The sequence below is a fragment of the Euprymna scolopes genome, chromosome 8 (assembly GCF_053919585.1).
Source record: "Euprymna scolopes isolate OS-2025 chromosome 8, ASM5391958v1, whole genome shotgun sequence".
In the NCBI taxonomy this organism is placed as follows: domain Eukaryota; kingdom Metazoa; phylum Mollusca; class Cephalopoda; order Sepiida; family Sepiolidae; genus Euprymna; species Euprymna scolopes.
In genome coordinates, this window is record NC_136489.1 from 39,492,513 (window position 1) to 39,513,829 (window position 21,317).

The window sequence follows — 21,317 nt, forward strand, 5'->3', positions numbered from 1 at the left end:
TATAATGAAGTGTTGTCGGAAGATACATATAATAAAGTGTTATCTCGCCCGCAGTGTTAACATATATTCAGTTGATTGGATTATAATCCCATATATACTACATATACGCCCTAGATACGTTGAGTGGGAAAGCATTTATATGACAAATAGTTAACATACGTCTAGCTTGTTACCTTTAATATACATCCTATTATTTATATTAGGTTTGCGCCAATTGCGTGATTAAAGTAAAAGTTAAAAATAGTAATTAAAAATTTGGGGGTTAAAAAAAATTAAACAATTATGAAAAGAAAAAATATTGAGTGGGTATTTGATGTGAAGTTGTAGGGGTATTTTAAATAATAAATGGGCTTAAATTTATACAATGGAAGACTTAAGATAAAGAGAGATATCTAAAGTGCTAAAAAGGTTTAAAATTACACTATAACCTTTAGTGAGAATTAAATAGCAATACAAATGATTAGGAATAGGGGTGTTTGATTACATTGCAACACTTTTTAATGATAATAACTTCATTTGGTTGGATGCAAATTCTAAAGCTTCATAAAAATGTTTAAATACCTATATATATATATATATATATATATATATATATATATATATATATTGTATAATATATACAGGAATTTACATCGGTAGTCGGTACCGACGGTTTCAAGCCCGGTAGTTGAGGACTGCTCTTTCTACCTTATTAAAGTAGCATATGCTACTTTAATAAGGTAGAAAGAGCAGTCCTCAACTACCGGGCTTGAAACCGTCGGTACCGACTACCGATGTAAATTCCTGTATATATTATACAAAAAAAAAATATATATTGCTCTTATTTCGAGAAAGGTTTTTCCCTAATAATAGAGCACTGTATGGGATTTCTTTTACTACAAAAAGTACAAGTATATATATATATATATATGTATATATATATATATATATATATATATATGTGTGTGTGTGTGTGTGTGTGTGTGCCTATATATGTGGGTATGTACTAAAACGTAATAGTTTTATAAATACATTATTATGGTACATATTTGTAAATCATTTAAGTTTCAACTACAGAAAGATGGATTTTTCAAGCCTAAAGCGCTCTATCTTACTCCTCTATTGTATTAGACCATATTTTGTAAACACAGCAAATGCTCTCTTGAGGTTTTAGTACTATAAATGGATTACTATATGCATGTATATATAAATTACAGGTAGGAAAGGAAAATGTATAACACTTTGAAGCAAAATAGAAATTTAGTGTATAAGTAATTAACCGGAAATCAAGAGAATTTATCTACTACAAAAAATGTAGATAACAGAACATTTGTTGTCTTTTATGTAGACTGTCTGTTTTTACAATAACTGACTTCATGCACATCCCGAAAACTGCACAAGTGTTTTTTACATATTCGGGAGATAACTTCTCCCAGTTTTCTTTAATGGTATCTTTAAGAGAATCTGCGTTCTCGTATGATGTTTGATTGGCAGCTCGTTCTAAAACGCAACTGATAGCATTAGCAAGATGGTTTAGAGAGAGAGAGAGAGAGAGAGAGAGAGAGAGACATAAGGTGGACATAAATATGGCTCACAAATTTGGCAAAAATGATTTGCGAGAATCTTGTATTTGTCTAGCTGTAGGTTTATGGCAACATGCTGTGTCCACACATAATTGCCATCTGGTTGGTTTGATTTAAGCCATGGCAATCACTGGTATCTCAGAGTCATACAGTAAATATAAACATTAATCATATCATCAGTATTGTATAATTTTATAGTCACCTTCTTTCATTCAACATAAAAAAACACATAAGCAGGATGTTTTATTCTGAAAGAATTTTTAATATCAGCTGCCAATTTTGCAATAAACCAGTCACTAATATGGCCGCTAAACTCAACAGATAAGATCATTTCTGTTGTAATCGGTCCGTGTAAATTTTCCGATGAGAGTTCAGTTCTGTAAATTCTAGGAGGTCAACCCTCATAGGCTTTGCCTTCTTTCTTTGAGAAGGGCTAATCACCTGAGGCGCCTTTATCGAAGAATGCTGACCAGGCTGGCTAGGCAATTTTTGCAGGGTATAGTGTCTCTCCTCTAGGGCGATGAGTTCTCAATCCCGTATTCTTTCCCTGGTGTCTAAGTTCTTCCCGTGGAAGAAAATAAAAACCTTAAGGATCAGGACAACGTCGTCAGTGATATTATTTTAATAGTCATATAGAATATGAGAACTCTGAGAATAAAAAACACAACAAAATGTTATGTTCACGGAAATATGGCTCACAAATATAACCGAGATTAAGCAGCATTAAGCGTTATCCGTGCCAGATCGGTGATTATCAGAAAATACTAGGAACTGTATTTCATTCTAACCTGCTCGGAGTAAACCTGTAGCTGAAAATTTCATTAAAATGTTGCATTCCCTGGAAACTTCAACTTTCAGTAGATTTCGAGTATTCCGTGGAGCGAATAACCGATAAGGTCGAAACCTGTGGAAATTCCTCAGCGGCATCATTCATATATAATATATTGCTGATGGGCATTCAGTAGACGTTCATTGTGAATAAAAATCCCGCGATATTATTGTAGCCTTTTTTTTTTTAAATGTAAATGTATTTATCTAAATAATTTGTGTAATGTAGTGTGAGAATATTCCGGTTATTACGGTTTGTCACCAATATCCTCATAGGAATTTTTTATATATTTCCATTGCATGTACGTCCGGTGCGAACTAAAACCCTATGCTAACATTATATCATCTTTAGATACTACCCTTGGGCCCCTGTCAGAAGACAAAGAAAGGTATATTTTAGTTCCACGAACGGCCCAAAAAGCGACCTAATTTTTCTTTCTTTTATTTTTCTTTGTGTCTTCGATAATCAAGAAATCCTATTTATTAAAATATGAAAGCGATAGCATACATGTAACATTACATAAGCGGATCTTTATACTGATTTACTTATCTTTATATTGATTTAATATTGCGAGTATGTAATCGACTTATATCCTCCTTTTTAATAAACAGGATCTCCCGATCGACTGAGGATTAATTTGAAAAACCGTGACATAACTAAGTGTGTACGTTAAAACTACTACAGTATTAATATATAGATTACGAAATGTATTGATTTTAATAGGTGTGATGTTCCTTATTTTTCTTTTTTTAATAGGTGTGATGTTCCTTATTGTGTATATTATGGTTTATTCTACTCATCTTTTTATTGTTAGTTTGTTAGCTTTCATTGTTATAAAGCAGAGAGTAAAATGGCGAGTGACGGAATCTAGATTTATAGACTGTGAAAAAAGGAGCGAGAGAAACATTTAGTAAAAGAGAGAGAGAGAGAGAGAGAGAGAGAGAGAGAGAGAACAGTACATAGAAACTTGGTTGATATTAAATGTTTTTGGAAAATATCGCAAATATTCATTCTTTTTTGCAGAGTGTTATCTTCATATTCATAGTTGTTTTTGTTTCATTACGTTTCGACCGACTCATCCTCTTGCCTAGTTCAGGTGATTACTCGCGACGAGTCTTATAATGTATCCCCAGTAATTACTGCCTTCCATATGTGTTGTTGTCTAACAAATTTTGTTCAACTAATTTGCAGGCCTACTTGGGTCTGTTTGAAACCACAATTTATACAGTTAGAAGACTTAATATTTCTATCCTGTCGCGGCTAATCACCTGAGGAAGGCCAGAGAAAGAATTGGCCGAAACGAGTTGAAACAATAACTAGGAAGATGCGGATAAAAGTCTGCAAAAAAAAAATGAATGCACAAAATACTCATTTCAAAGGATTTGATTAAGAAGAATAACATAAAAATCATAATTATTACTTTTTCACTTATCGGAGGGAAATAAAAAACGTGATGAGTTTAGTGTGCTTTGCTTATTCACTTCATGTTAGCTGCGACTCATTTGTGGTCTTGTATAAGTAAGACTAATTACACAGTTAATACATGCAATACACAAGGGCGACGTTCGCTGAGTCTCTTCAAAATGTTTATTTGATAGAATTCATTTTAGAATAGAAACTACATGAGATGTTAATTATTTCCTTCTCAGATCACTAACTTACAAACGTAAAGAATGAATGACGATACGGAAAGAAGAATCCAATTCTCTCTCCTCTGATCTTGAGCACGTAGTACAATGGGGAAAGGAGTGGCTGGTTACTTTTAATGCATCTAAAACCAAGCTTCTCTCTTTACATCATCAACATTCTAATTCACATTTGTCTTCAATTGAAATTAATGGCTCTCGTCTTCAGGAGGCCTCAAGTTTTGACAAGTTTCTGGGCTTGACCATTACTCCTGATCTTAAATTGAACACGTATATCAAATCTGTTGCCAAGGCCGCTGGAAAAATGGTGGGATCTTTCTATCGATCCAGTAGATATCTCACTGCTGATGCTATTCTCTACCTATATAAGAGCCAGGTACGTCCAAGGATGGACTACTGTTGCCACATCTGGGCAGGAGCTGCTAGAAAAGACTTGTCCTGCCTTGATAGAGTTCAAAATAGACTTCGTAGCCTCGTAGGAGATGTCCTTTTCTCCTCCTTGCAACCTCTATCTCACAGAAGAGATGTTGCGAGTTTGTCTCTGATGTATCGTTATTTTCATGGAAAGTGTTCAACTGAGCTTCAATCTATGGTCCCCCCTCGCCAAACTTTCACAAGAAACACTCGTCTAGCTGTAAACACTATCAATAATTTCCCCCACTCTTTATCTGTGCCTAAACCTAAACGTAGATTCCATGAACAAAGCTTCTTTCTTAGAACTGCACGCCTGTGGAATTGTCTTCCGTTTTCCTGCTTTCCGGCTGACTACAATATGGTTGTGTTCAAGTCTAAAGTAAATAAGTTCTTGATGAGCCGTTCCATATAAGTTATTAAATTTACCAAATTTTCATTACTAATGATTACTATATTGACCAATTTCTACTGTACACTCTTTAACCCTTATCCTTGAGTGGCCTCTGGGCCTTGATAATGTGGTGATGCCTTTGTAAAAAAAAAAAAAAAAAAAGAATCAGTGACATTTGCTTAGATTGGAAAGTTTCTACATCATTTGTGCGTGTCTTGTTGACATGCTTCCGACAAGGAGACTGATTTTAAAAATCTTAATTTCTCTCGCTTGACGTCATTTTCATCGTTCAACTTTGTTATTTTTCTATTGTTTGTTTAACCATGCTTCATTCCATTCAAAGGGTAAATGCCTACTAAACACTGTCCTCGAATGTCTAATATATCTATGTACAGAGGTTTGTCAGAAAAACCTGGTATGAGGATACGTTACCCTAGAAGTAAACCCTGATTAATATTCAAAATCACATAATATTCGCAGCCCAAATAAGATCTCCTCCCTATGGCTAACTCACATTAGCTTTTGTAAACCTTCTCTAAATGGTGGTAGCCCGAGTAACAACGCGAAGCTGGATACTCCACCAGACTAGATAAATTCTTTTGGTAGAATCCGGTAAGTTCCAGAAATCGAAAGGAAAGATATACTGCAACCTATGGAAATGATTGATTGGGGAGAAGACAATTATTGTCTCAATTACTTTACTTACTACTTGTTTGAGAGATAAATAACTTTAATATAACATTCGAATATCTATGTATCTCATATTGAGTTCAAGTGTTAGGCCCAGGTGGTGGGCCCTTTGATTTCTGAGAACTTCGACTGAAATAAAATAAAACAAAAAAGGGTGCAATGTTGTGGCATGTGCTAAAGGTAACCTTTATTAAAATGCATATTAAATAATCAATTAATGCTTATTAACGTGGAGGCCATACTATGCAACTCATGAACATTCAATTTCCAAACATGTCTTTACTCAAATACCAGTATAACTTCATTAGAGGCGAAATAATTGTGCAGTGAAAGGAGAATAGTAAAATAAAATAAAACTGCTTGAGGAGGGGATAATATAGTAATAATAATATGGGAGGAATGTAGTTTCCATTAAAAAAGTTAAGTGTATACCACTTATGCGATGGTGGGTTCAATATATACGTACCTATATGGATCTATACTCTCAAGAAAGAATGTAAGAGAAATGATTAAAAGAGGATGTTTATTTATTCACATGTAATTTACTTGAAATAGGGGGCATATATATAGATCCGAATATATAAGCATCTTCTTCCTCTCTCTATATAGGTATGTTACTTTCAAAATGTTCATCTTACTTTTTTTTTCTTTCAGAATCTTATAATGTTCAATTCTTGACAGCTCTTGTTCCGTAACCTAGAAGCAATAATATAATAATGTCAATTTTTCAATATTTTCCACGCTGTATATATATATATATATATATATATATATATATATATATATATATATATATATATATATATATATATATATATACACACACATATATATATATATATATATATAAGAGCAAATAGTTAATAAAACATATTAAAAATCACTTTTTAAAAAGTTAAAAATATATTTAATCTGAAAAGGAAACACTTAATAAGTGGATAGTCCTTAATCCGCGGAGTTTCGAAGAAATACTTACATTCTCATCAGAGTGTAGGAATTAGCGAAATGCGGGATCGGATTTTGCATGCAATAGCATTTGATGAAACTGCAAGTAAGTCAAAGATCTTACTTGATAAAAAAAATTAAGCAGAGGGAATATGGTGAGGAAAAAGGCTATTTAACCTGAATAGATAGTCTGGTGAAAGATAAAGTATCCAATGGCGGTAAATCCAAAAATGTAAATCCAAGAAAGTTTATTAAATTTCCATTAGCACAAGTAAAATGGTCCAAAATAATCCAAAAGGCCGAAATCCGTGGAATAATTCACGCATATGTATAAGGAAAAGAAGAAAAATTCCAATAATAATAATAAAAGTAAAATAAGATATGCGTTTAATACGGCTGCCGAGCTGTAACTAAGAAAAATCAGTGAAGAAGAAGAGAGAGAAAATAAGATTAAATGGTGATAGAATTAAATATAAAATAGAAAAGCAAGTGTCAAAATAACTTAGACAATATGACGTTAAAAGGCGGGAAAAATATAGGGCAAAAAATATGTCAACTGAAATCTACAGGTTATTACTTCAGAAAATGTCAGCAAGAGTTATTAAGAGACACTAAATGGAAAATAAATAAATAAATAAATAAAATATAAATAAAATAGAATGAAGAAAAAAGAAAAAAGAAAATTAAAAAAGCAAGGGGAGAGGATGGCCGGTATCTGCAAATTCCGGATAAAGCAAGTAAGCATGTAAGTAAATGCATATAGTAAAATTAAAGTAAATATACATACAGGACATGAATGTGTAGGTAAATTGATATATTAGGTAGATAGGAATATTTAAAACTAAAACGGAACTTACAGATAATTTATTTCATATCTATATATATATATATATATATATATATATATATATATATATATATATCCTTATTGTATGTAAAATATCAGTGATCACATTTTGAAATACTTAATTTAAAAAAAGTTAAATTATCATTTCTAGCTTATTGTTTAAAAGCCATCGATTTTCAAACTGTCTCCTTACATTTTCGTAATTTCGACGTTATACTATCCTAGTTGTCTCATTTTCTTATTTCTACATTCAACCATTTTTTATTTTCAACCCTTTTCTATATTCAAACATTTTGTTCATTTTAGACATTTCTTCGTGTTCCATTGCGATAAACGTTCTTCGTATCAGTCAGAATATGCATGCTTACTAATAGTGGATATTCTTTTCTATTGTTTTGGAATGCATGCGAAAACATAAATGTTAAATGATCTGCGTCTTTTGTTGCCGTTAGAACAATTTAACCTGAATTTCACAAAAGCCACTATTCTGCGTCATTTACTATGTGAGGAACATAACAGGCAACTACTCCATATATATTCCTCTTCGTGTTACTCTTATTCATATCACCATTGTTATTAATATTATTTAATTAATATAATTATTACTCTAAATTAAAAGCAAATAACTCTAGCAAGTTTCTTAGCGCCTGTGTAACAAGTACTAAATACACATACACGCGCAGGCACACACACACAGGCACACACACAAACATATATATACCTGTGTGCATTAATATATGCATTTATTTGTATATTTATGGACATCTCTATGCAAGTGAACGAGCTGGGAATTAATTTTGTGGCATTTATTTCTTAATATTGTGAACTACTTCTCTTACTACTACTACTGATTATAATAATAATAATAATAATAATAATAATAATAATAATAATAATAATAATAATAATAATAATAAATTAGTAATGATAATAATTACTAGTAGAAACGTCATAGTTTTCTTCATTAAGAAATGAAACGGTCTGAAAGTGATCTAGCTACCTCGCTCGCGTGGATAGAGATTGCTAATGAATATATATATATATATATATATATATATATATATATATATATATATATATATATATATATGTGTGTGTGTGTGTGTGTGTGTGTGTGTGTGTGTGTGTGTGTGTGTGGGTATTTATCCTGGCTTGAGGTAGTTGCTTGTCTAGCCGCACTGATGAGCTGAGAAATAGCGAAACATTACTGAATGTGGATGACTATAATGCTCACAATCTTAGATTGAGCATATTGGGAAGTGATATACAAATTACAATTAACGTATGAAGCACTGCTCTTTGTGTAAACAAATTGAGCGTAGGTACTTTGGATAATGTCAAAACATTGTAAAGTCACAACCCGCATAGCAGCAGCCGTATAGCGCAATGGTTAGAAGCTCCGACTGTCATTTGAGCGATCGGGTTTGGAATCTGGCTTGAGATAGTTGCTTGTATAGTCGAACATGAGTTGTGAAACAGTGAAACAGTACTGTATGTGGATGACTATATATATATACATATATATAATATATATATATATATATATACATACATACATATATATATATATATATAGGAGGTGCATTTCAAGATTATTCAGCCCTAACTGTATTGTCATGCTAACTGATATTCTGCATTCATAGGTCGTAAGGCAGCAACAACTGTCATGTCAGAAGCATAAATGTGGGATTAAATTCATGGAAAAAGGGGCTAACTCTGTAGAATAATACACTATGGAGTATAAAACATTGCTCATTTTAATGCTAACACTCCCGTTTTTTTAGTTCACGGAATTTATTTTACTAACTATCATCTAAATTACAACGAGCACTTTCTCTTTCCCGTATTTCAATTAAACTAGTAATTTCACTGTTATATTGAAATACACTCAGCTCTTTAGACTATTGCTCTAATCTCCTTTAAATTATATATATATATATATATATTGATAATAATATATATTGATATGTATATATTGATATATATATACATGTTGATATATATATATACACATATATATATTGATATATATATAGATATACATATTGATATATATATATATATATATAGGTAAATATACATATTGATATAAATATGTGTATAATAATATATATGCATATATACATACATATATATGTTTATATGTATATGTATGTATATATATACATATATATGCATATGTATACATATATACACTTATATATATGTATATATATATATATATATATATATACATATATTTATATATATATAAAGATAGTAAGAAAAAGAGAGAAATTATAAATCCTAAGAAGCTAGAGCAATTTTTCCTAGCAAATCGTGTTTGTTACAGGTTAAAGCTAAGCATATCATAAATAAAATTTAAAACACACACACACACGCAAACAAAACAAACTTATCCCAATGTTTTTCTACATTTATTTACATCTTAACCGGCCTTTTCAAATGAGGAGAGCTAGTCAGGTAAAAGTGACGACTTTTTTTATTTATCATCTTATAGAAACAGCTTAAAAAAAAATATAGCAGAGGACAAAGACAGGGTGACAAAATAGAATGAAATGAAATAAATAGTAAGGATTTATATTTAAGCAGGTTGTGCTCATATTCTATTTGAACTTTCGTTATAACTTTAAATTGCCTCATTTATTTTAAAAAACGTTAAACGCAAAGCATTTAATATCAACAGTTGTCTCACCAATGCCAATAGATGCAGATAAAACCGCACAGAATTTGAAAGTATAAGCCACACCACATTCAGTTGTTAAGGCCTGCTGTCGGATGTTTAGTTTACCATGCAACACAATGGAGTACACCAATGTCTCTATTGAGAAATCTGTAAAAATCTTAACATCAATTGTGGTAACAAGTTCTGGGAAGATATTCCAAAAAGAACAGTAGAAAATGAATCATGCACAATCCACTATGATAATGCATTGTTAAGAAAGTAGGAAAAAGAAAGAATCTTATTAGAAGTTAGTTTATCTAGTATGTTTCACTGAGGTGAGGAACAACATAATACAAACGTTTTATGAAAAAGAAAACTGGAATCTTAGGACAATTTTCATCATTTAAATATTTATATGAGCAATCTGATTCATGTAAAACAAATTTCAAAAACAACACGGCTAATATATTCGAGGACCAAATGTAAGAGAGATACAACTACATGCACTTAAATAAAGTGGATCTTTGAAAGATGTGAATATCTGAGATAATGGGTGGATGTTTGATATTCTTGAGAATGGCTCATCCGCAGTTTAACCAACATTAGAAAATAAAAAAAAAACATTAAAAGGTTTCATCCATTACAACACAACGAGCACACATAACACCAACACTATTCATAAATATAAACCTTAAATAGTCCTACTCCATGACGCAACATGTATTTACTTACAAAAACAATTAAATCTTACATCAAATTTTCTACTTAACTAGGAAAGGTGTCTTATTTTTAATATGTGACGTCACATTCACATGACAATAGATTAAGAGTATACGAAAGGAGGAAGCACGTATTGAAAAAAAAAAGATGCATAATACATGACTCATTTTGTTTCATGTTTTTTTTTAGATAAGTATTAATAATTCGTTTTATTAATTTTGTTTCCATCTTAAGTGATAATCACACAACGTTTCGGTCAGATCGTCCGCAGGGGTAGCAATCAAATTCGGGAATCTTTCTGTCAATCTTGGTAATCATTTTGTCGAAATCAGAAATCTACATGTAATTTCGAAACACACCCTTGAATTTAATCTGCGCATGAAGGGTTTTACATTACCTCGTTCTGTGGCATAGCGTATAAAGTACTTGGTAAATTCATTTCTAAGTTCAAAATTTTGTAGGTTTTATATATATTTTTTTAATTATATTTTCACCCTAAGCAAGGCATGGTGCCAAATTTGTTGCAGGGCGTTACTGTCAGGGACATAAAATGCAGGGGAAGTTTAGCAACAAAATGTCTGTTCATATTACACTTGAACTTCTGCATGTCAGTACAGTTGGGGAAGCAGGACCCATAAAATAATTCCAGATTCTAGCAGTTCTGGGGAAGTTGCAATTAACAATGCGAGCCCCACTAAATATACAATTGCGAAATTCTTAGAACTTTTACCCTGCCATAATTGACCGAGCGAAACAATGCTACACCATGGATTAAATAAAGCGTTTCGTCTAAAATCTCGTACGAATTCTTGCGTTTGCCAGGAAGATTCCAGAGTTCGACATTAAGGTTACCGAGTTCAACTTGATACACCTGAAGAAGTTCGGAGATTTATTCGATAAAAACATTGGGCAAGAAACACTAAAGATGAGTACTTTATATATTATTTTAATTTGATTTGATTATTGAGATGATTATTATTTATATTAATTTATTTATTGCGGACTATTATCCTCATCTTTATTGGTTGCTGTTTCACGACGTTTCGGCCAACTATTCATCTGGCCTTCGTCAAGTGGTAACCGCGACGGATAGGAACTTCGAATCTCCTAATTGCATTCTCAGCAATCACTGCCATCCGTAGTTGTTGTCCTCTCACTAGGTTTATACCATGTAAGCCTCTGGCTGGCTTTCGGTAGGATTGAAACCGTTATCTTCAGACAATGCTCGTCTGGAACCGTAGAGATTCAACGTCTCTATCAACTGCGGCACAGGCCCCGAAAGGCGATTAAGGTGTGATTTTTTGATCTTATAAATCCACGTTTATCTATTATCTGATCTTCCATGGTCGGTTCTGTAACGAATTGTATATATATATTATTTTAATTGGAATTCATTATTGAGATGAGCATTATTTATATTAATTTATTTATTGCGGACTATTATTCTCGTCTTGATTAGTTGTTGTTTCCCGACGTTTCGGCCAACTATTCCTCTGGCCTTCGCCAGGTGGTAACCGCGACGGATAGGAACTTCGAATCTCCTAACTGCATTCTCAGCAATCACTGTCATCCGTAGTTGTTATCGTCTCACCACGTTTAGGCCAAGTAAGCCTCTGGCCAGCTTAATCTGAATATAGCGGTTTCAATCCTACCCAAAGCCGGCCAGAGGCTCACATGGTCAAAATGTGGTGAGACGACAACAACTACGGATGGCAGTGATTGCTGAGAATGCAGTTAGGAGATTCGAAGTTCCTATCCGTCGCAGTTATTACCTGACGAAGGCCATAGGAATAGTTGATCGAAACGCCGTGAAACAACAACTAATAAAGATGAGAATAATAGCCTGCAATAAATAAATTAATGAAAACTTTAGTCCGAATAATTCCAATATAAAGAAACATGTCGCATTACAAGTTTAGAAATCTCACAGATTTTAAAACATTCTGAGATCTCCATTACTGATTTTATGTTCGTGGGATTTATTAATTTATCACTTTTCATTACTCTGTGTTTTACGTTGTCTCGTTCAACTCTGTTTTTCCTTACTAATTTTTCCCTTTTACGCCTTTCTCACTTTACCTCTGCCATTTTCTTTTATATTTCTCGGCTGTATATTCCTTTTAGTTCTTTAAACACTCTCTTTTTTTTCTTTCTCCCTCTCTCTCGTTCTCTCACTCTATTTTCCTCTTTCTCTATTCCCCCCTCTCTCTCTCTCTTTCTCTCTCTGACGCCAAATTACTTTTAATCGCCAGCCGGAACGCGTTGACCAAAATGCGAGGATCTGATTGGATGTACCATTATTTATTCAAGATATTCTTTTACAACGATTTAAAAAATCTCTCTGATGTTTCAATCTTAAATAGAGCTTTAAATAAATAGGCAAAGCGTATCAATTACTGCGAAAATATTTTGTTTTAAGAACGACAGGTCACCAACCTGGAGACATTGGTTGAGTTTTTTGGATTTATTTTCACATTTTACCGAAGGGAGGTTGTCGAAAGGAGAATATTGAATTATGCTTTGCCATGTTTTTGTAAACTATGGCTATAAATAAAAATAAAAATTATGACAACTTACATCGATGGATGTTCATTGTATTCTCATTTACTGTCTTGTTCTTTGTCTCTAATTTTTTAGATAAAGACTGATATGTATAATTGTGATTGGTCGGATTACTGTTCTCAACTTTATACTTATTTTCACAGTAGTCCGACCAATCCCGAAGCTATTCTGTATTTCTTCAAATCTACTATTAGACTGAAGTGTTGGGTACCGTTGTCATATTTTCGCTAATTAATCCGTTTCTCATATGAACACTTTTGATAAATTGCAGAAACTTACTCTCTTGTTCACAGCCACCTCTCTCTATCTATCTCTCTCCCCCCTCTCTCTCTATCTCCCCCCACTCTCTCTCTCCCTCTAACCTTCTTTCTCTCTCTTACACACACTAACGTAATTTTATTAGTTTTAGTATTTTCTACAAATACAATTACGGCGTGTGTTCCTCAAAACTGTCTGATATATTCACTGCTTCCTTTATTCTAACTCATTTTACTCGTTGGTCTAGATGTCTCCGTTAATTCTGTGTTTTGTAAATACAGCTCCTGTTCTTGTAGCTTCTTTCCAGGAACAGTAAAGGTGAAGAACTCTCTTCTTGTTCACGGTTTGCTTTCTCCATACGATCTTAGTATTTTCTAAACATAGGCATCTTTTGAATATTCAATCATCAGCTTTCATACTTGTTTGCTTCTTATATCAAGTGGCTTCATGCCTTGTCTTAGCGATTTCCATATGAAGTTTAAATAATAGATATAATCAATCCCGTTCTCAAAAATACAAAAACATTATATGTAACTGGTAGGAACTCGAAGCAATACGAAAATCGTAACAATCTGATAGTGTTTCTGTTCCACAAACGCATCGCATACTTTGAATTCTTACGTTGTTGAAAAAGCACAAACATAGTTTTCCAACATTCACCAATAAATGCCATTCTTAAGATACACCTGAATAAGCCCGGAGGTTAGATCGGCCGAAATGTTGTGGGAATAGCAACCAAGATGAGAACAGTAAACCAAACAATCCAAATAAGAAATCTTATAAATCCTCATATAAAAAAGTAAATAAATGTCATACAAAAACGGCAAGGATTCGAATTAATCTGAAAATTGATTCGATTTTTTTTTTCACATCCACATTCTTCATCACATTTCTTACGACGATGGTTTGTTGGGGAAAAAACACAAACCATTTTCAATATTCATCAATTTGAGCCAAGATAAACATGAAGAATGTCGGAGGTTGCATCGATCGAAATGTTGTGAAAATATCAGCTCGAATGAGGAAAGTACATTTTTAATTGTCCTTTTTCGTCGTTTTCTTTATATTCTTTTTCTTCATTCTTTTTTCTTCTTTTTTCTTCTTCTTTCTCTTCGTCTGTTTTCTACTTTTTCTTCTTCTTTTTTCTTCTTTTTTCTTTTTCTTCTCCTTTTTCTTCTTCTTTTTCTTCTTTTTTCTTCTTTTTCTTCTTCTTTCTTCGTCTTTTTCTTCTTCGTTTTCTTTTTCTTCTTTTTTTCTTTTTTCTTCTTCGTTTCTTTTTCCTTTTTATTATTCTTCGTCTTTTTTAAAAAGTAGTATCACACATGATAGTATTAGTAGCTCACTAGAAGTTTTCACATCAGTCATTGCCTACATCGTTCACTGGCAACAACGTTAGCGTTCCCTGGATCCTGAATGACAACGAATGTTCCCGTATTTCTTCTACTTTCCGATTCGTCGGGTTACCAACACAAATCATATTACCTAATCATAACAACCTTTTACTATTGCTTTTTTTTTTTTACTGAAAACAGCTTTTGTTATTGTACAATATTTGGGTGGCAATAATTCCTCCCTAGAATCGAAGTACTCTCCGTATCCCTTTGATTAATATCTTCAAGACGTTCTCCCGTTCTGGCTCTCAATCTCACTTAATACATAGTCTCTGTCACTAATGCATGCCGTTGATAGCATATGTGTATATACTTTGACCGTAAGTCAGATTATATGAGCATTCTCAGTCAGCAACCTGGTAATTTAAAATTCCTTGGTTTTGTTCTTTCTGTGTTTATAGTTATTTTTTATCTAATATTTATTTTTATGTTTATTTGTCAATGAAAATCGCTTGAGAAAATACATTTACACACTTTATAGAAGCATTTAACAAAAATGTTGAATGATTATCTCAAAGGCGTGAGATTCCCATTAACATTAGAAGAAAAAATACAAAAGTTGCAATAGAAAAGCCCCTCAGCAGTAAGAGAGTTACATAAGCGTGCACTGTTTGGAAAGAAGCAACAAAAATTAGAAGCTGCATTACACTGATGCATCAGCACAGCTAATTAGTGAAGACCACTAGACATCCGAGTCATACGAGCTGAAACAAAGGAAACACAGTGTACTTTAGGTCATTCTGAAGAACACATGTCCGAGTTACAATAATATTTATAACAAGCAATAAAGCTAACAAAATCACGCTTGAAAAAGACAGGTTGCACACACGCAGAAACCGTGGGAATTGTTAAGTAAGGCAGAATATGGAGGCTAAAAGTGTTTAAAGCGATTGAGAGAACCAACTTTGCGTGAAGCAGAAAGTGAAATGGATCTTATATTTAAACCCTGAGAAATATTTTTATGAAAAAGTAAAAACAAAGAAGAATCAGAATCGATTTCTCCTGAAGTTGAAAGTTCTCCATGAAAATCTTAGGTAAAAAGGGATACGCCTATTATTTTTTAATGATTTGATCATATCCATCAGCATATTTCGCAACTCCCAGATAGTTATAGTAACCATGTTTGTCAAGCGTTATCATCACTTTACATTTGGTAGTTATAAGCCATCTGAAAGCTAGAGTTATCTTTTCTTCATCTAAAATTGTTCACGCTTCTTTCTTTAACACGTGTCATCTCAAAGGAACCATGTTCTGATTTGTTGCAGAGTTAGTTCCATCTAGTGGTTTGCATATAGTTTAATTTCATTTATATATGTGAGAAATCAGTCATTTTTGTTTTCAGTATAATGCCATTACTTTATATATTTTCAAGAACATATTCGCTCTATCTAATCATTTAAATTACAGTCGTTTTAAAAAAAATATGTGTTTTTCTTTTCAGAACGTTGAATGCAAGATGGAAAAAAATCAAATTTCAATGCATGCTAGGTCGAAAAGCTGCTGAAACAACTCGTGATATCATCGAAGCGTTTGATCCAGGAGCCACAACTGAACAAACAGTACAATGGTGGTTTAAGAAATTTCGTGGCGGAGGAAGGAGTCTTGAAGATGATGAACTAAGTGATCACCATTCGGAGATTGACAACGATCAATAACAAATCTCAGTCGTACAGCTGTTCAAGGACTTGCTTCTGAATTAGAGGTAACGTATACGATTACCAACCATTTGCGAGCGATTGGTAAGACAAAAAACACATTGATAAATGGGAACCTCATTCCAAAATTCATGATGTTGACCATCTTATAATTTGTTCCTTTAATTCAGTTGACTTATACAATTCTTGACAGTATCTGTTTCGTAGCGAAAAATCAATCACTTAATTATTATATCAATCAGTGAATCTAATAATTAAGTGATTGAGTTTGCGCTACGAAACAGATAGTGTCAAGAATTGTATATGTCAACTTAATTAAAGGAATAAATGATAAGATGGTCAACATCATGAATTTCGGAATATAAGTTTTGTCATTTATTCTCTATATTGCTCTGTAATTACATTGCCCTTTTTAAATAAGGATTGATATATATTATAAGAAAATATATTTCAACAGAAATATATATATATATATATATATATATATATATATATATATATATATATATATATATATATATATATATACGACAACAAAGTTAAGAAATAAGCTCTCCGTTTTGAAGGAAAGTAAACATTGCCTCAATCTAAAAATATTTCTCTTTCTACTGAACGAGGGCAGTTCAAGCTGGACTACATTCCCAACTCAGGTAATATTTTTTGTATAAATTCTTTGCTGCATTACTGAATCCATATATGATATGGTTCAATATTACGTGACTTTTTACATAGAATTTACATTTAATGTGTTTGTGAATTGTCTTCTTTGTTTCTTATGTATGTTGTTTGATGGCGTTTATGTGAAGCAATTTAATTTTAATGTTTAATTTAATTTTAATGTTTAATTTAATTTATCTGTCAAAGTTTATTTCCGTAGCCTTATTATTGTTTAATCTTGCGAAATACTTTATTATTATTATTATTATTATTATTATTATTATTATTATTATTATTATTATTATTATTATTATTATATTATTATTATATTTATTATTATATTTATTATTCTACTTATTATTATTATATTTATTATTATTATATTTATTAATATTATATTTATTATTATTATATTTATTCTTAATATTATATTTATTTTTATTATATTTATTATTATTATTATTAATTTCATTATTATTATTACTATTATTATTATTATTATTATTGTTATTATTATTATTATTATTATTATTATTATTATTATTATTCACTCACTTGAGGTTCTCACACAGGTCATCATCAGAGATTGCATATTGACAAAGACTGGTGGTGTTTTTTTCCGGGGGTTAGGTGACAACAATCTCCCCAGATTTCCAGTAATCCTAACCTCTTTTGTCAATTTTGCAAATAAAGTTGTGCCATTGGAACTTTTCCTGACAGTGAGCATTAGCCTCCACTTGAATTTGAGTGGCAATAAGCCTCCCCAACGTACCAATTATTTCTGCACTGATCCAGTGGAGGTCTGGTAAGTGCTTCCACTCCCCAGTCTTCCATCCTTATTCAGCTTTCGACATTTTCGTGGGTGAATGAGGGTTAACAGAAAATTATGGCCAAGGGGAAAATAATATGTAATAAAAGTAATATAAGGAATATGGGACGTTGAAGGAGATGAGAGGGGGTGATTGATGGGAAAGGGTGGGAAGGGGAAGGAGTAGTCAGTCTACAACTTCGTAGACTCTTGCTTTGATTTTTGTTTTATTTCTCTTGCATTTTCTGTATGCTCGCTTGGCGATTGTCATTCTTGTAGATTAAGTTCCCCATTTGAGTTTTTCTTTAAGATTTCCGCTGTTTTCAGCATTACTGTCCGTTGCATTGTCTTAGTCTTCTTCTCGATTCCGATGTTTTTTTTCAACTGTTTCTAACTATTCTACAATTATTGCGTTATGTTGATTTTCTTCAGGTTCTATATTCCTCCAAGTTCTCTGGCAGGTTCCGCATATTAGTTTCGCTTTTCTGTCTCTTTGCTATTAACCCAGTGAACATTTGCAATAGCAAAATCTACAATCTGACCAGTTCTTTTTTTTCTTGGTTATTATGACGTCCGGTCTTTTGGCTTGGATGCGTTTATCTGTTTATATCTCTATCACAAAGGATGTTGTGGCTTTCATTTTCCAGTATAGTCTCCGACTTGTGTTTGAACCATTTGCCTGCGTGTTCAAGATGCAGTCGTCCGTATAACTCCCATTGCACTTCTTTTTCCATGCGTTCGTGTCTGTTCATGTATGCTTTTCGGGCTAATTTACTGCATTTGCTTATTATATGATTTATCGTTTCATTATTTTTTATTTGTCCACAAATGACAACATTTACTGTGTTCCTGTGTGTTATCTACTTTTGCTTTGGTGGGGTTCGTTCCAATCGCGCTGTCCCGTGCAGCTGTCAGTAGAGATTCTGTTTCTCTGCCCATATACCCTTTCTTTGGCCATGTCCAGGTGTTTAAGTGATTCTCTTCTTCTGTAATTCTTTCCACTTTCCTTCTCGTGTCTTTTTGTTTTTCGTATCATCATCATCATCATCATCATCATCATCATCATCATCATCATCATCATCATCATCGTCGTCGTCATCATCATCATCATCATCATCATCATCATCATCATCAACATCGTCATCGTCACCACCATCACCACCACCATCATCATCATCATCATCATCATCATCATCATCATCACCATCATCATCATCATTATAATTTTTGTTGTTATTATTAGTGTTATTATTGTATTATTATGATCATTATAATAATATTTTTTCCCGTAGTGGCAGTAGAAGTAGTAATTCCACTTCGCATTCTGATCGATTGTTCTCATTTCATAATGTTTTATTACTTCTTTCTACTTTATATTTTTTCTGTGCCGTCTTTTTTCTATAGCACTTCTGCCAAATGTTTTCTATTTCGATATGTACACACACACACACACACACACACACACATATATATATATATATATATATATATATATATATATATATATATGTTCGTAAGAAGCATGTCGATCCGCTAAATCCATCCTGCTTTTTAGCACACGATTGGAATAATGGTTCGTCGGTTTCTTCTATTATTGGCTAATTGAAGAAAAAAAAGCTCCATAAAGCTGCACACAATAAGACAAACCACGGCTCAATAATCAGCGAACAAGCGACATACACAAACGCGGCTCATATATACATAAACATCGAAATTATATATGTTAGCGGTGTACCTTTTCATTGGCTGTCGACAATCAATGGCACAACGTAGATAGAATCCCCAACGGGGGGTAAAGCGTTTGCGGAGACCGGAGAAGATGAAGGCCGAGTGATACACTCCTGGGAGCTTTAAGAATGAAAAGAAGCAGAACTAACGAAGGGAAAATAGGAGATGGCAGGTCTGGGGGTTGGAGTTCATCGTAAAATACATCCACAGACGGGTTCTCAGGAGTATACGTGGTATATGTCAATTACGTTTATCTTTGTTACGGCTGTCGTGCTGGACTGATGAAAAAGAATGAGAAAGAAAGAGCGGATACGATTAGATAGAGAGAGAGAAAGAGAAAAGAAGAAAAGAGAGAGATAGTATGAGAAAAGAGAGAGAGGGGGAGAAAAAGAGGGGGCACGGGGAATTAGAGAAACACAAGACCAAACTCGAAAGAAATATCCTGAAGAATAGAGCCGGAGATTATTAACAGATCACGAGAGATAGAGAGAGAGAGAGAGAGAGAGAGAGAGAGAGAGGGAGAGAGAGATGGAGAGAGAGAGGGAGGATAATGTTCTTGATTATAGTTATACTATGACAGATGAAGGTTAAAAAGGTGATATAATAAGAATGTATAGCAGAGAAAATAAAAGAGAGAGATAAAGAAATACGAGAAGAAAGAAATAGGGAAAGTATAGGCAATTATTCGCAACTGGAAGAGATAAAAGGAAGAGACGAAGAGGGATAGTGTTTTTATTGCCATCATCTCGCCATGCGAGTTGGTGTCTTCACTCAAGTGTTTCTCCAATATTTTAATTATCAAAATCGGCTCGGTGTATGGTGTTATCCTCCCTTTGGTTCCAATTTCTCTTTGTTTATTAATCCAAGTTTTTAAAAAAAAAAAACAATTCCTACCGTTTTAATTCTTTAAATCATTTTTTAACTTTGCGTTTTCCTTGATATCGGTTGATGGAGGTTTCTTAAGTGTCACTGACATTGTACCTATTCAATTTCCGATAGCGTCTCGGATATGCTTTCCATCCTCCTTATTTCCAATTCTTATGGAGCCTAAAGAAATATTTTCAAATTTTGGGGAGGTAGAATATTGGAGTTTACCTATATATTTATCAGGCCAATGACTGGTTGGGTTTCTTGGTTTTGATGGCATATCTATCTTGTTTAGCGATTAAATGTAATGAAAGGATATTTATTGTAGATAAAATATGTTCTGTTATTTGCAGTGGTATTGGGTTTTGAGAGTCTGTTTATTTAAACGTATGAATATTTGAAAAATGAGTAAAGATATTTTTGATTTATTTAAAATTCTCTTGTCACGTTTTGTTACTTTCAGAAAATGGAAAATATCGTTGTCATGTATTTTCTTAAACAAATCCTCTATAGTTTCTACTAGTAGCATTTTGTCTGGTAATGTTCTTAGATATGTTTGTACAGGAAATCATCCGATAAGTATCGAAAGTGGAAAGCATCTTTTTTTCAAAATAGATTTCCTCTCTTATAGATAAAAAATATATTTGTACAAGGGCATATTTAAGGTTACACTTGCCAAAAG